The sequence below is a fragment of the Pongo abelii genome, chromosome 1 (genome assembly GCF_028885655.2).
Source record: "Pongo abelii isolate AG06213 chromosome 1, NHGRI_mPonAbe1-v2.0_pri, whole genome shotgun sequence".
NCBI lineage: Eukaryota > Metazoa > Chordata > Mammalia > Primates > Hominidae > Pongo > Pongo abelii.
Window position 1 is genome coordinate 184,311,316 of NC_071985.2, and position 14,754 is coordinate 184,326,069.

The 14,754-nt window shown below is 41.0% G+C and overlaps 1 protein-coding gene across 3 annotated transcripts in view; it reads left to right on the forward strand.

Moving 5' to 3' along the window:
- Window positions 1-14,754, forward strand: part of AGBL4 (AGBL carboxypeptidase 4) — a 1,546,465-nt gene that overhangs the window by 1,049,352 nt on the left and 482,359 nt on the right. The window lies entirely within an intron of this gene.

The following is a 14,754-nucleotide window of genomic DNA, read 5'->3' on the forward strand; positions in this document are numbered from 1 at the left end:
TGGCCTTCTCCATAAACTTAGTTTGAAGAAAAGACTTAACTGCTACTGTTTAAAGGCCTCTCTCTCTTTCTGTGCTGGAGACAGAGGGTCCAGAGAAGGGAGATAACTTTCCTGAGTCACCCAGCGAATTACTGGGACAAGTTTAGTTGGAAACACAGCTGATGACTTCTAGATTAGCCTCTGTCCACTGCAACTCACTCCTCTTCCAGACCTGTTTGCAAGGTTTTCTTGTTTGTTTATCCACTCTCTGCAAACATTAACTGAGTACGTTCAAGGCAGTAAGAAAGAAATTAGATGCATAAGTTAATATAGTGTGGGCTACATAGGTTAGAACCTTAACTCTGCCACTCATTCACTGCGTAACTTTGGGCCAGTTACTTTAACTCTTCATGCCTCTTTTCCTCATACATTAGCACCCTGCCCTCTACCCCAATAGATATCCAGAGAAACCCCCTATTAGTTAAAATGTAAGTAGAAAGATCATCAAGGCTAGAGCCATACGGGGATTTGAATTTTGGCTATGTCAAATAACCTCTCTAGAGTCACCAGCAAACTAGACATTGTGACTTAGCTTAAGGGTTTTTGTGATGACAAGAGGCTTCTAGTAGATATTGGATAACAGAAGTTAAATTGAATTGTTTGTAAGTTCTTGGATATAACGCATTTGTAACACCATATCTCCCTTATCAGACTCCAAGTTCCCCGAAGGCATACAATTTGTCATATAAAAATTAAACCAGCTAACATTTATAGAGTGCTTACTCCATGTGAGACATAATAGGTTATTTATTTTCTCAACCAAACCTTCAGCAACTTTATGAAGCTGGTACTATTATTTTCCCCATTTTGAAGATGGGGAAACTGAGGCACAGAAAGGTTAAGTAACTTGTCCAAGATTACCCTACTCATAAGTAAAATATTTGTATAGAAGAAATTAAGGAGTAGATGATTGATGAGGAATGAGAAAGGAACATGAAACCCTGGCTGGGGAATCAGAAAGAATTGCTATGGGGAAGTAACATTTGAACTCTATCTTAGAGGGTATATAATGGGTGAGAGCATGGCATATTGGAGATGTGGTAAAGAATACAGATTGGAAAGACATCTAGAAAGTTAAATGATTCTCCCCGTCATGTTCAGGATTGGCTGAAGTCTGTGGAGAAGGAAGTTTGAGAGTGCGAGGAGGAAAGATAAACCATATTAATCCATTAAATATATATTTTGAGCCAACCATATGAAAAATCGGTTAGGAACTAAGGCAGATACACTAACTATGATTATCTGTAATTTCTTTTTGTTAGTAAACTCAACTATTATCAAAATTACTTATCTAAGCATTAACTTTTCTTCATCTTCTTGACTGACCCCACATCTTGGTCAGCTGCAGATACCTTGCCAATTGCTCTCAGTTACTAGCATTTACCTCTCTAAGTGAAAGGTACAACAGCCTCCTGCTTAAGCAAGTGGGAGACTGAGCTTAGTTTCTCATGACACTTCTTTCGGATTAAAGCTATGAAGAAAACCAGATGCCCTTGAAAAATCATTGAGGTAATGTCCTCACATGTTTTAATTAGACGGCAGAGGTAGGCAAAGGAAGAAGGCATAGATAAGAAGGGTACGGTTTTAGATATTAGACAGTTTGGGATTCTGCCATTTATAATATTGGTGGGTATGAATAAATTATATGTGATAAGTTAATGACGATGGACAAGTTACCTGTAGCTGACCTTTTGGAGTCCAGGGCTTCTCACCTTCTAAACAAGGATAATAAATACAACTTTGCAATGTTGTCATGAGGTTGCAATTAGAGTTAATATAGTACAGTGCCGTCATATTAAGAGTGCTCAACAAATAATGATTATTGTGGCTTTTATTGGTAAAGTCCATATTTGAAATCTTAAAATCATAGTATTTTGGAGATAGAAGATCTGAATAAATCATTTGGCCCAACTTACTCTTGGGCCTATTCCAATTTTAGAAATTGAAATTGAGGGCAAGGAACTCACTCAATTCACACAGCTGGATAATACCAAAGCCTGAATGAGCTGCTGGATCTCCAGTACCCCCTGATTCTAGGACCTTAAAGATACTCATACTAACTGAGCCTACCTCATTAGTTGCTAGCCCAGACCTGAACCTTGACTACAGTCTTGGCTTCTTTCATCTAAACCTTGTCGTGATTTCATGGGGCCTCCAGGCCTCAAGGTAGAACATACTCTCAGCATACCTTCCTGCTCCCAAGATGGCCTGAGCCCTTCTCCATTCATAAGTTAAAAGTAAGGATGATCAGGTAAGTAGGCAGAGCTTTTCTCTTGTTGACTCAGGTCCATCGTCAACATAGATTCTCCATTTCAATGTTGTAACCCTTTTACTATGCTTTCAATATGGCTTAATGAAAAGACCAAGGGCTTTTATTTAAGAAGGACTGATTTTTAGTGCTGCTTGCACTGTTTTCAACATGTATCCCTAGACAGGTTCATTAAACTCTTTGACCCCCAGTTTCCTCATTTGTAATTTGGAATTGTTCATAATTGTTAGGAATTGTTAGGAAAATTAAATGAGTGACTAGCAAAGAGCCTAGCTTAGTGCTGGTACACAGTAGGTATTCCACAAACATATACATGAATAGTAATATACACCTTATTAGTACCTATTTCTCAGAAAGACATTTGTATGTGTCTTAAATAAATCAATTCTTCCAGATGGACCCATCTATTCTGCCAAGAAGAGTAAGTTCACATGTCAATATGAATTGAGGAGAAGGTTACAGGGGCTGAGAGAGGCATTCTACAGTTTATCAAGAGATGAGCTCCAACTCATTACTGCTAGATAGGCTATCATTATAGCAGTCCTGGATGTGGGTCTCTCCCATTAGCCAGAGAAGTCTTCAAGAGAAGTGTTTGGGATTTTATTCCTCTTTGTGGCTGTGAAGAGGTAGGTATGACTGATGAATGCTCAGTAGGTTCTCAAAAAAATGTTTGTCAAATCTATTAATTTATATCTTTTAAAAGGAGAAACTGCTAGGAATATTCAGATTCCTCATTTGCCTTCCCACTGAGATATTATTTCAGAAAATGGAACATAGGAATTCTACCTTTTTTTCTCAATAGCATCTTGGATTGGAATAATTTATTGAATTCTGGATTCTTGTTTTCTAAATTATTTAACTTCATCCTGCACTATCATTTGGTTCTTCTGGCTTATTTACCATACCTTGGCATTAAAAGACAATTATTTTGCTAAGAAGATAATAGAGGTTTCCAGTATCTTTCCTACGTTAAAGTGGATAATAAGATATTAACATGCACTGCAACCATTTGAATCAGCCTTCTCTTTTTCATTCAATAATATTCATACATATTTAAAAGTTTCTTAACTTTTTCTAACTAGGTCAGCAGAATATTACTCAATCTTGATATTGTTGGTCCAGGCTGCCATTTCACAGGGATGGAGGAAAAACAGATGGCTGGGAGTCTATCTGTTTCTCCAGTTCATGATACTTGCACTACAGGCAGTTGAAACAAAGTTTGGACCCAGAGAGACCCTGAAATATTAGTCTTCTAACACCCTATTTTCCCAGCTAAGAAAACCAAGGCCTAAGGACAGAAAATGTGTAAAGTTCCTAGGAGCATGACCTTGGTTTTCCGATTGGGAGTCTTATGCTCTTTGAATGCCAACAAAGAGGAACCATTTTCTCCCACATACTATGTCTCGGTCAGTGTTGGCTGCTATGACAAAGTAGCATAGACTAGGTGGTTTATTAAAAACAGGATTTTTTTACTCACAGTTAAAGAGGCTGGAAGTGTGAGGTAAGGGTGCCAAAATAGTTGGCTTCTTTTAAGAGCCATCTTCCAGGTTGCATATTGCTGACTTCTTGCTGTATCCTCACATGACAGAGAGAACTCTAGTCTTTTTGGTTCCTTTTAAAGGCACTAATCCCATTCATGAGGGCTCCACCCTTATGATTTCATTACCTCCCAAAGACTCTACCTCCAAATATCAATACGTTGGGGATTTAGGCTCCAGAATAAGAATTTGGAGAGGGAAGAGGACGCAAATGTTCAGGCCACAGCACACCATGAGCTAGGCTCTACTTTTATCTTATCTCATGTGATCATTTCCTCTTTATAATTAACAATAGTTGCTATTATTATTCTCTTAAACATTTGAAGAAACCAGGGCTTGGGTTCACTAACTTGGTTGAACTCACATAGCTAGCAACTGGTAGAATCAGGATTTGTACCCAGATCTGTCTGACTTCAAAATGTTTGCTCTCTATGCTGCCCAAATCCTTTCACTGACTACTTCTGTGTTGCTGTAGGAACCTAATAGGATCATGGAAACATTCACTGGTAGGGAGGGCTTTATCCTTTTGTCTCTAGGGCAGTGCAATATTGTGTCTGAAGCTCTAGTTTGTCTCCTCTCAGACTTGCATCAGAATCTAACCTGCCTCCATTTTCTTTGTGACTGTTCTCCTGCCCTTACTCCCCTGTTTTCTGCCATTAGTCTAGCTGAGGAGGCTGATTCAGTCTTTCCAGGTCCTTCCCCACATCTTTGCCCCATTAAACAAGGCTATGGGCCTTCCTGTATTTTAGGATTTTCTGTTACATCCTACAGGCACAGAGCTGGGAAACAAAATAGCAGATGAAGGTACAGGCAAAGGTGAGAAAACTGTCCAGGTTCTCTTGGAGTTAGAGCTTGCTCTGGGCTCCTGTTTCTTTTCAGTTATCTCTAAGTGGGTAAAGGCTCATCTGGCTGCCCTTACCTCAGGCTCCCCCTTCCTAGGAACTGGGAAGCCCTCCTCCTCCAGGACACCCCCCGCTGTGCAGTCTGAGGGCCTGAAAGTGTTCAGGAAGACTGATAGGTGTGTTTCCATCTCTGAGATCTCCCTCAATGCTGGAGCCTCCCATATCATAGAGTCTTTGCCCTGCCCACATCTGTTCTGCTCAAGAGTAGTCCTTTCTGCTTATTTCCTTTTAGAACTGGTGAGACCCATCTTGGACAGATGATCACCTGTCAAGTGTACCACAGGATGGCTTCTGCCCTGGGATGGAAAGTGTGGATGAGGTTCCATGAAGTCGTTTACAGGCCCAAGGGCTGATAATTCTGTAATAAGGTGTCTACATTTTCTTTGAAGACTCAAAAGTGCTATGCCCAAGTGAGAGGGCATTGTTATTAATGCTATTAGTTTTGTTGATGGTGACAACAACAGCCACATTAGTAAAACTAACCATGCTGCTCTCTCAACACAGAGGTTTTAGAGTCAGACAGATCAGCATTTGAATCCGAGATACACCACTAATTCATTACCAAATTAAGAACATTATTCCATATCACTCAGCCTCTTTCTTCATCTGCACATTTGAAAAATAACCCTTACTTTTCAGGGCATTTGTCAGGAGTAATATAAACCAAAGCTAACATTTATTGAATGTGTATATGTGCCACATATGGCACTAGCTAAGCTCTTTGTGTGTATTATCCTGCCTTTTAAAGCCTGCACCCTTACTCTGTCCATTTTAAAGATCAGGAAACTGAGGTACAAAGAGACCAAATAACTTGCCTAAAATCACACAGCTAGTTAGAGGCAGAGTTGAGATTTTCAATATGAACCTAATAAATTTTTAAATCTGTGATTTAAAAAATGTTATGTCTAAAAAGCAGCTGCCGTGTTGCCTGGAACACATTAGATTCTCAACTGGCAACTATAATTTAACAGCATGTTACATTTCTAAACAGCTACACAAATGCAAAGTGTTTGTTTTTGTTGTCCTGAAGACTTTGTTTCTTTCTCATCACTTAGTAAGGAATGCCTAAAAAGCTACGTTGCAGGAAAAGGGAGTGAGATTTGGTATTTACCTGGTACCTTGATCAGGGTAGACAGCCACATTTGACAATCTTGGCTCCAGTTAATTTATTTCTGGAAACCTAAATTATTCATTTACATTTTCTACACTGATTACATTGACCTGAGGAAGAAATGCCAAAACAACATCTCATTTATGCTGGCTATGGGCCAGGCTGGTTTCAGAAGAGAAACTGCTTTCCTTGAGGTGGGGCCTCCTCCTATTGATGTCCATGTGGGGAGGATGAGAGGAGCAGAGAGGTGTTATTGCCCCCAAGGTACATGCTATCCTGAAACCCCTGGAAGTCTCTTCAGGACAGAATTTTCCTTCATATGGCATATAACCAGTCTCTTATCCAAGAGCAGAGTTTTTCCACAGCATCCCAGTGAGTGGTTATCCAGGCTCTACAGACACTCAGGCACAGAGAACTCACTACCTTCAATAATAGCCTATTCCAACTTGTGATAGCTCATACTTCCTATTCTCCTTCTGTTAAGCCAGAGAAGGAGTCACTGTGTATCTTCTTGAATGTACATACCTAAGGAGCCCAGGGACACGGAGAAGCCAGAATCGTTTGTTTTTTTGTCTTCTGGTTGTGATGGGATGTCAATGTAGAAGTTTACACAAAGGAATAACAAGGTCAAATATTTTATATTAAGTAATTTGGGTTGTTGTGTGGAGGATGGATTGAAGGGCAGATAATATTGTTAGGGAGTTCTCTAACAATTATGACAGTAGCAGAAAACATGGAAAAAAGTTGAAAAATTCAAGAAATATCTAGAAGTTAAAATTCACAGGATCTGTGATTAGTTGAATGTTGTAGGTGAGGAAAAGAGAGGAATCAAGCATTATTTCTAGGTTTCTGGCGTGTTTAAACCGGTGAAAGAGCCACCAAAGGGGTAAAGAAGGGGATTATAAGGAATGTGTTAAATTCAGCTTGGATGCTCAGGACCCAAAAATGTCTGGCAAATGTGTGTGTCTTTCTAAGGGGATTTTGTCATGTCAGGAAGAACTTCCAAACAATAGTTAGTATTGGAAGTTAAGTGGGTGGTGACATAGCACTTCTCCTCCCTTCTGTTTATTACCACTACCTCAGGCATGGAAGCATCCTTCAGGCTCTAGGAGAAGAGGTGGCAAGGGTCTGAGTTGGGGCTTGCCAGGTTTAGGTTCAGACTGACCTTGAATTCCAAGAAAGGTATTCTTGGGAACTCTGACTCCATTGGTATGTAAGGGTTTGGGGCTCACCTCCACTGGTATGTAAGGATGTGGGGGCTTACCTCACGTGTGCCTTCTAACCCAGGACAACAAGACTCCACCTGTAGAGGAGACTAAAACTGCTTCTGTACTCTCTTCCCTGTTAGGACTGGCTCAGAAACTGAGCACAGCTAATCTTCCAGGTGGAAGTGGTAGTGCCTGCAGAATCAAAGGCTGGGTCAGGCAGGAGCTAATAACTTGTGCCTCTTCCTACTTCCTACCTGGTCCCTTAATCCTAGGTTTTAGGCTTGCTTGACCTGGCTTTGGTGTAACTGCAGCTTCTCGGCTTGTCATGTGGGAAGAGACCAGGCCTATGACAGTGGTGAAGGGGATTGAAACAATGAACAGAGATAAACAGGGAGATCTTCCTCTAGGTTGTCTTCTCTGAATGCCAGTTCCTAAGTCATTAGTTTTTCTGGGCCCTGAAACACCTTTGGTCTGTGGCCAAAAGCAATATTTGAAGTTTCCCCAGAGTTAGTGCTCTATTTACTGCTCCTGCTCCCTCTCTGGAAGTTACTGTGTATCCACCAGACTCATTATTTTGTTATTTTAATTCATTCATTCAATATATATTAAGCACCTATCATGTGCCAGTCAGTATACTCAGAGGTAGTTATTGTGAGCAATCTAAACATGATTTCTGCCCTCCCGGAGTCTAAAGTTTAGTTGTAAGGTGGGAATAGAGTGGATGACTGGATGCTGAAGGAATCCATTAGGGTTTTTTGGAAGTAGATAGAGATGGATGGGAACTTTGTATCTTTTGCATGTATTCAGGGGCTCAAAATTATTTATATGTTTGAACTCCAAATATCTCCATTAGATAATGTTATCCCACATTAGAAATAGGAATCCGAAGTTAAGAGAAATTAAGTAATTCCTTAATATTACGTATGTGCTAGGTGCTGCTCTAATCCAGGTTTGTATAATACCAAACCTTGTGATGGTTCTACTGTCATACCACTATTCTAAAAGTCATTCAAGAAACTCAAAGTTGTAAGCTCTGGGATCACAGGGTCTACTGTGACTTCGGTTTCAACGTTTTGCAATCTGATGTTCAAGAGTGTGTTTAAAAGGAAGCTCAAATTCTCCAACCCTAGATGTCAACTGTAGTACATACTAGTACATGCATGCATTTTTCTGGGAGAGGATTTGCGAGTTCTACCAGACTTCCAGAGGTAGCTATGACCTGATATAGGTCAAGGGCCACTACTTTACACCCTATTCTAGGCTTCTTCCTGTCCTTCTATGTCTATACCGGTGGTAGCTGTTTGTCATTAAAGGGGCAGTGTAATATACTGGAAAGACCTTGGAACAGTCAGGCAGGAGCTCTTGACACCATTCCCAGTCATATCATTAATGTGTAGTGTGGCCTTTCTTCAACAAATCTCTTCTCCTCATTGAGCCTCACCTGCCAGGACTGTGTGAGTCCATGTGTGGTCTCAAGGACAGTATCTCAGCTGGACTGCAAAGCACATTGCAGGTTTCACACACTTGGTGGGCTCCAAGTGGCAATGTGCAGAATGACAGGCACTGAGCCTGGTAGTAACAGCTGGGAAGGCAGATCCCTGCTGTCAGGGCTTGCTGAGGACCTGTTTATCCAACTACTATAGATCCTGAATAATTCTATCACATCCTGAATCTTTAGGCAGACAGCCTTTGAGGTCATGACCCCCAACTTTCCAGCCAATAGGAGCCAGAATATTGGCCTCTTGCTCCTGAATCCCATCACTTGTGTCTTTAACACGAGTGTGGCCCCAGCTAGAATGTACTTTCTTCCTCTTACAATGTCAAAACTCCTGCACTCTCAAGTGTCTGAGTCAGTACTAAATATTTAATGCATGAAGTCTGCCTTCCCGGGGCCTTTGATCTGAAACTTCTTAAAAACATCTTAAAAACCCTTCAGAAACTGGTTAGTATTTCATTACAGTCACTTAAAATAGATTTATTTTATCAAAACATCCTGTCAGAAACCCTGAAGGTGGGATGAGTAACCCCCAGTGATTCTGACAGGACTGCCTTCCCGCATTAGGCACCCAGCATCTCTGGACAGCCCCACCCGCATGCTGAGGGGGTACAGCTGTCACAGGCATGCCCCTGATGACTCCAGAGCTGTGAGCAGAGGAGGTGGCAAGGCTTGTCAGAAGCCTTGGGAAGCTGCATCAATAACACCCACAGGAAGGGAATGAACATTTATTGAGAGTCTGCCACAAGCTGGGCCCTTACCTGGGGTACTCACTTTTTGAATCTTGTGGAATCATCATTAACAGCCCTGTGAAGTGGGTGGTGGTGTCTATATTCTACCCATTAGGAAACTGAGGCTGAGGTTTGAAGGCATATGTGACTTACTCAACGTCACAGAGTAGAATTAAGATGAAAACCTAGGTCTAGTTGAAAAGCCTATGTTTTTGTTTTTGGAGGTTTTTTCCCACTGAAATTGACCATTTTACTGAAGACTCTCAGTGGTTTCTTTCTTTAAAATGAAAAAAATAAATGAAATAGCATTTTGCAAAATTATGTAAGTGGTACATGCTAATTCAAAGGATATAGAAAGGAGTAAGGATAATGTTAAAAAATCACTTGAGGCCGGGTGCGGTGGCTCAAACCTGTAATCCCAGCACTTTGGGAGGCCTATGCGGGCGGATCACGAGGTCAGGAGATCAAGACCATCCTGGCCAACATGGTGAAACCCCGTCTCTACTAAAAATACAAAAAAATTAGTCGGGCGTGGTGGCGGGCACCGGTAGTCCCAGCTACTCAAGAAGCTGAGGCAGGAGAATGGCATGAACCCGGGAGGCGGAGCTTGCAGTGAGCGGAGATGGCGCCACTGCACTCCAGCCTGGGAGACACAGCGAGACTCCGTCTCAAAAAAAAAAAAAAAAAAAAAAAAAAATCACTTGAAATCCTATCATCTAGATAAATATTTATAATTATTTCTTGAATGAGATTGGATGTATTGATACTTTGCCACTTTCTGATTGTTTCTTAATTAGCTTCTCATTTCACCTTTCTCAAACCCTACCATTCCCCCAGCTTTAGATAGGGGAAAGATGAGGGGAAAAGAAGTGTGGCATGATTCTTTCTTCTACCACCAACCTAAGGGAACAAAATCAACTCCCAAAAAAAACCCCAACACAATCAGGGGCTAAAGTGGATACCAGAGTGAAACAGAAGGTTCTGTCCAGTTCCAGCCTCTAGGTGACCTGAGAAAAACCACTTTGTGCAAGAAATAGTCCTACCCAGTATATTCCCAGAACTGGTGTGATCATCAGTGAGACTATGAGGTAGAAGTTTTTTGTAGGCTGGAAAATACTATGCAGATTTCTATGGAAATACTAGAAAGAGAAAGACTGTAAGAAGTAGTGTTATCTCAATACCCCTGGGTCCATTGGTAAGATAACTATGTATCTCTCTCCTTCTGATCAAGATAGTCCTTACTTATACCTGTCATCCCAACATAATTAATAATAACATCGTCTTTCACTCTCAGAAATGTCCTCATTTGGGTAAGTTATATGGCTACTGCTCATACATGATTAGGTAGCTCCATGAGACAGAGAATGACAGACCAGAGTAATGAAGGAGGTTCCCTGTAGGGTGGGACTGCATGTGGGCTAGCAAAGCAGCTAGAGATTTAGAAGGCATCGGTGAGGGGGAATTTTGTGCATGGAGACTAACAGGCAAGAAAAAAATAATATGAAGAGGCTGACCTGGCATGCAATGGTCAATCTGTAAGAGGCTGGCCTGCCTTCATACAGAGGGCAGGTTTAGAAATAACACTGAGAGGAATTCAGCAGTGAATGAAAATGTGAAGCTGTCTTCTAAGTTTTCAAGCATCCCTCATAGATTCTTTTCATGTTATAAAAGGGAAAACTGACACACAAGAGGATAAGGTATTCAGTGGCAGAGCTAGAATTGGAAGCCAAAGTTTCGGCTCTGAAGCCTATACACTTAACAACAATATTATACTACCTCTTGGTCTAAAGCATTTAACTTGTATTTTATTGCTTTTTCCTCTGCCTGGAATGCCCTGTCTCACCAATTTTCTCAGAAAACTGATAATATAGGATTCAGGAAGCCATTTCCAGTCAGGTTTTCAGAAATGGAGCAACCTTAGTTGACAAGATTCCTTCTACTTCATTTTAAAAATACTTATTCAGCTCAGTCCAGTCCTGGGATGTGCACATGGAGAGAAGGGGGAAGAATGGAATAGCACACAATCAGTGAAACCACTTCCTCAGGGGTCTTTTATTGCATTAGAGAGAAACAAGACTTTTAACACTCCTAATATTGTGTTAGAAAACACAGTATTGTCCTTATATTATAAATGTGTGGGTCCAACAATAAGGACAATATAATATAAAAGAGGACAAGAAAGGGGTGGACAAACAGAAATGGCTTGCTAGAGAATGTAGACCTTAAGTTAAATCTCAAAGCATGAAAGAATGATCCCATTTTTAGGTATAAGGAACCTGGATGCCATGTACTTCCAAACTGTGAAACTAAGGCTCAGACTTATCTAGGGCCTCATAGCTGGAAAGTGGCAGGGCTAAGTGCCCTAGTTCCCAGCCTAGTGATCTGTGCTGCTTTCTGATGTAAGCAATTAGGGGAAGAATGAGTGGCTAGAATGGGCAAGAACTACCCAGAGAGGTGGGAATTGGGGAGCAGCAAATAGAATACAGAAGAGGTGGGGATAGGCAGAGCATAATGCTATGGACAATAAATGAGGAAACTCAGAGAAGCATCATCTGGGGCAGATGGAGCCTATAAACTTTTTAAATTAGAAGGTTGCCTGGGTATTATGAAGCCCCTTTCCTTCCAACTTTGTAAAATAAAGGGCTCCAGAAGGATTATCTATTCTGCCATTGTTTTCTTGCTCACCAAGACTCTCAGTGTCCTCCAGAGAAGCTTTTGCTTCTGCTGCAACCAGCTTCCCATTAGAATTCCTGGACATTGCTTAGTGTTGCTTAGTGTTCTATATTGAACCCATGATGTGTAAAGAAGATACCAAGCTTGTGGCAGTCACATTCTGTGAGGTTTCCTGGACACCCCCAGGATACCACAGGCAAGTCATATTGCCACAAATATGTCATCTACAAACACTCATCTGTTTGGTTATTTGCTGTCATGCTCACTGTCTTACTCTGTTTTCTGTTGCTATAATTGAATACCTGAGCTGGGTAATTTATAAGGAATAAATTCATTTCTTACAGTTTTAGAGGACTGGGAAGCCGAGGGGCATGGCACCAGCATCTGCTCAGCTTCTGGTGAGGGCCTGCTTGCTGCACCATAACATGGAAGAAAGCATCACCAGGCAGAGGGCTTGTGAGAGAGCCGACCTGGCTTTTATAACAGATCCACTCTCATGATAACTAATTCACTCACGTGATGACTTATTAATAATCTATTAACACATAATGAGGGCTCATGCCCTCATGACCCAATTGTCTCTTACAGGTCCCACCTCTTGATACTGTTACATTGGGGATTAACTTTCAACATGAGTTTCAGAGGGGACAAACATTCAAACCAGAACATTCACTTTCTACAATTCAGCCAAAGGAGCTCCTGGATCTTTCACTCAGGAGTTTGCTTTGGAACTGAGGGCAAATGTTTAAACTGAAAGAGCAAATAGAATAGTAGAATTTCAGGTACAGGTCAGGAATAGTTCCTGCTTATGGATAACATGTCACTTCCTTAATCGGACCAAAAACCACAACAGTTTTGAGGACTCTACTCTGGGAGTAGGCCTATTTTCTAGAGCTATGGGTTTGGATTATGCTATAAGAGTGAGTTGGACCTCCCTAGCTCTCTCTTCTTATCTTATGACAACTACATGCTCTTATGTTAAGTATCTAGCACAGTGCCTAGTATATAAGAGACTCTTAATACATGTCTATTCTCTTCCTCACATACTCCCCAACCACCTGCTCATAATTCTGTCTTTATGGTTTTTGGTCTTTGTCTCTCTCTTTCTTCTCCCTCTCTGTCTCTTTCTCTGTCTTTGTCTCTATATTTTCCCTGCACCCAGCACCTTTTTAAGAGAGCAGGCAGTTAGCTCTGAAACCCAGGTTCACTGTTATCTGTATCATCTTTATATTCGAGCAAAAAGACAAGAAAATTGTACTCTGAACGGCCTCCACACAGAAAGGGGGTCACAGGCTGCCTGCTTTTCACACCATTGTACAGTAGCCCTCCCTTATACTCCGGAGGGGGGTGTTCCTTTTTTTTTTTTTTTTTGACAGAGTCTCACTCTGTCGCCTAGGCTAGAGTGCAGTGGTACAATCTCGGCTCACTGCAACCTCTGCCTCTCAGGTTCAAGCAATTCTCCTGCCTCAGCCTCCTGAGTAGCTGGGATTACAGGCGCACACCACCACGTCTGGCTAATTTTTGTATTTTTAGTAGAGACGGGGTTTCACTATGTTGGTCAGGCTGGTCTTGAACTTCTGACCTCGTGATCCGCCCACGTTGGCCTCCCAAAGTGCTGGGACTCAGGGGTTACATTCTGAGACCCTCAGTGGATGCCTGTAACCATAGATAGTACAAAATCCTATATATACTATGTTTTTTCCTATCATACATACCTATGATAAAGTTTGATTTATAAATTGGGCATAGTAAGAGATTAACAACAATATCTAACAGTAAAATAGAACAATTATAACAATATACTATAATAAAAGTAAAATAAGGGTTACTTGAATACAAGCACTGTGATTCCAGGACAGTCAATCTGATAACCAAGATGGCTACTCAGTGACTAATGGGCAGGTAGTGTATGGCTACGTCAGACAAAAGGATAATTCAAGTCCTATGTGGGATGAAGTGGGATGAAGAGGGATGGTGTGAGATTTCACCATGTTATTTAACAGCCCACAATTTAAAACTTATGAACTGTTTATTTCTGGAATTTTTTATTTAATATTTTTGGACTGTGGGGAACTGAAACCATGGAAAATGAAAATGGATAAGTAGGGACTATTGTATGGAAAAGTTTCTCTCTAACTTGAAATTCAGTTTCTATGGGAATTCAGAGTTGAATGTGACTTTCAATTTTGTGTTTTTCATAAATAGCCTGCATTTATCAACAGATAGGTGATATGATTTTTCAACTAAATATTCTTGGTTGGTTTTTATTAGATGCTAGTTATAGTGGAAAATGCAGGGTTCAAGGTCTGTGACCTGGGTTCCAGTCTTGGCTCTGCCTATTCTCATTCCCATGTCCCCCAGTATTACCATAAGAGTTTATTTGGACTGCAACATGAGAAACAGTGCTCATCAAACATCTTGCTCTAAACTCATTCCAGTCTTATTTCCCTCTAACCTCACCAGGCATGCTATACTCCATCCCAAACTGCTCACTATATTCAAAGGTCAAGGTATATTTCATATACATATTGTGGGCCTTGTACAAGTGGTCCGTCTGCTTTTTCTGAAGTGAACTTCTCTAAGAATTTCTACTCATGGTTCAGGACCCAAATCAAAAGTCCCCCTTACTTCAAGGCTCCACTAATTCCTCAGGAAGATTCAGGCCTGCCTTCCTCTGTTTCTCTCAGTGCTTTGTGCCTCTTTTTAATCCAGCATTTTATGCCTAGTATTATCTTCGTTCCCCTTTCTCCCTGCTAGATTGTGAACTAATTGTGGACAAGGACTGGAT